This window comes from Schistocerca americana, chromosome 8 (assembly GCF_021461395.2).
Source record: "Schistocerca americana isolate TAMUIC-IGC-003095 chromosome 8, iqSchAmer2.1, whole genome shotgun sequence".
Lineage (NCBI taxonomy): Eukaryota > Metazoa > Arthropoda > Insecta > Orthoptera > Acrididae > Schistocerca > Schistocerca americana.
Genome location: NC_060126.1, coordinates 386,626,572 through 386,629,329, shown reverse-complemented (window position 1 = coordinate 386,629,329; position 2,758 = coordinate 386,626,572). Strand labels below are relative to the sequence as shown.

Below are 2,758 nucleotides of genomic sequence, written 5' to 3'. Positions count from 1 at the left end.
AACAAGTTTGTTTCATTTTTTTTTAAAGTTAGTTTTCTTTACGGAAGAAACTGTATATACATGGTGTTACAAAAAGGTATTGTCAAACTTTCAGGAAACATTCCTCACACACAAATTAAGAAAAGATGTTCTGTGGACATGTGTCCGGAAACGCTTATTTTCCATGTTAGAGCTCATTTTAGTTTCGTCAGTATGTACTGTACTTCCTCGATTCACCGCCAGTTGGCCTAATTGAAGGAAGGTAATGTTGAACATGTGCCTTTACAAGTACGACACAACATGTGGTTCATGCACGATGGAGCTCCTGCACATTTCAGTCGAAGTGTTCGTACGCTTCTCAGCAACAGATTCGGTGACCGATGGATTGGTAGAGGCGGACCAATTCCATGGCCTCCACGCTCTCCTGACCTCAACGCTCTTGACTCTCATTTATGGGGGCATTTGAAAGCTCTTGTCTACGCAACCCCGGTACCAAATGTAGAGACTCTTCGTGCTCGTATTGTGGACGGCTGTGATACAATACGCCATTCTCCAGGGCTGCATCAGCGTATCAGGGATTCCATGCGACGGAGGGTGGATGTATGTATCCTCGCTAACGGAGGACATTTTGAACATTTCCTGTAACAAGGTGTCTGAAGTCACGCTGGTACGTTCTGTTGCTGTGTGTTTCCATTCCATGATTATTGTGATTTCAAGAGAAGTAATAAAATGAGCTCTAACACGGAAAGTAAGCGTTTCCGGACACATGTCCACATAACATATTTTCTTTCTTTGTGTGTGAGGAATGTTTCCTGAAAGTTTGGCCGTACCTTTTTGTAACACCCTGTTTTACTTCAGGACACCAGCTGCGTCGTCCTTAATGGTATAGTAGATAGTATCCAAGCCTGTCACGCGGCAGACCGGCGCTTGATTTCCCGTCGGGGAGATCCGTTTTTTATATCGCAAAACTGCGCGAATGTTGCTCGTGTGGCGTGAAACAGAATGCCACATCTTAGGAAATGGATCTCGCATTCCTTACACGACGGCGTCGTCGTTCCAGAATTACAGGTTTTGCTATTAATGATGAATCAGTGCACTCCAACCAAGACTTTAGGCTTAATAATAGTTTTAGCAGAACAATGATTCGATCCACGATCTCTGGGCTACAGTCCCAGCGCGCTCCCACAGCAACGCACTCCTGAATGTACATACTCCACTTTTCATTACGTGACGTGGGACACTTCGAAAGTGTTGGCTGCTCGCTTTGCCACGACTTAATTTAATTGCGTGCTATGTCCTAGAGTTATCAGCTTGACTTGTCGCAGGCAGCGATATTTACCGCGAACGCCTCGACATGCAGGTCCGAGATGCTCAGGAATAACACCGCATTCCACGAAGGCGGCGACATACGACATCCGTTGCCTAGTCACGCGCCGTCAACTAACACAGTGCCGACCGCGCTGAAATTCGAACGCGGAAATCTTCTGATCCGTAGTCAGACGCTTTATCCGTTGTGCGAAAGGCCACAGCGTGCATTCCGTATTATGAGACAAGTGCACATCGAAAATGAACGTGTTTCCGTGCTTTGCGTTTTGCGTATCGTCCTCTCACCGCGGTGGCGAGGCCACTCTGGTCTTCGGCGCACTGCAGAGAGCTCCCAAGTAAGAAACCTCTCCTCCAGCTGTGCGGCCGCAGTGGGCCTGCAGGACTTACAGCTTGCCACGCATCTGCTGTCGCTGTTCTACAGGATGCAGAAGGAAAGGCGTGCGTTTTTCTGCATTTTTTCGGCGATGACAAGCGGTTGACATGCTTGTAAGTGTAGAATATGAAACAAGAATCGTGTGAAGCATTCGTAGACAGGTGCTAAAGTCGCAGTATGGCCGCAGGTGACGGTCGTATGACGGGTCTGTACCCACAACAGGTTGGCATCAAAGCGAATACCGCTAACTGTAAGCACTCTGCTGTAGCCCCAGTGGCGCAATTGGTCAGCGCACGGTGCTTATAAGGCGGTAGCCGTGAGAAATGTCTGGGTTGTGAGTTCGAGCCTCACCTGGGGCATACTTTTATTTCGTAGCAGCTGACTCTGGAAGCATCGGGACGCTAGATTTGAGATGTATCACCTACTTGAGTACCATAAGTGTGCGTGCATTGTCGGTATGGATTGCGTCTTCCTCGGTAGTATAGTGGTTAGTATATTCGCCTGTCACGCGGGAGACCGGGGTTCGATTCCCCGCCGGGGAGATGCGACTTTCATATCTTGGAAGTTGCACGTGTGGCCCGGAAGAGCATTAACATTGTGATGGTAGCAGAAGAAAAGGCCCGCTTTTTTCTGCATTGTTTCGGTGATGACAAGCGGTTGATATGCATGTAAGGATAGGATATGAAACGAGAATAGTTCGAAGCATTCGTACTCAGGTGCCAAGGCCGCAGCATAGCCGCAAGTGACGATTGTAGGATGTTTTTGTGGCCACCACAGGTTTGCAGTAAAGTGAATACCACTAACGGAGAGCAGAGTGCTGTAGCTCAAATCTGGCTTCACCTGTCGTCGAGAGAGATCGTGTTTACGCCGTGATCCGTTCTGGACAAGCTAAGTTCGCTGTTTCTTGTAATGCTACATTCTTTATTTATCTTGCTGTTAGCTGATCGTTTCGCCCAGTTCTCGATATTTTTATTTTTTATTTTTTTGTCTGGGAATTGGCATTTCTGGTACACAATTCTTGCAACATGCCACTGTAGGCTTTTTTAAATTATAGGACTCTGATTTCTGTAGTAGTATCAT

The 2,758-nt window shown here is 47.2% G+C and overlaps 1 non-coding gene across 1 annotated transcript; it reads left to right on the top strand.

Annotated features, from left to right (window-relative positions):
* Window positions 1–2,148: 2,148 nt before the first annotated feature.
* Trnad-guc lies at window positions 2,149–2,220 on the top strand. Its single transcript has one exon. It is a non-coding gene; the product is annotated as a tRNA-Asp (tRNA).
* The last annotated feature ends 538 nt before the right edge of the window (window positions 2,221–2,758 follow it).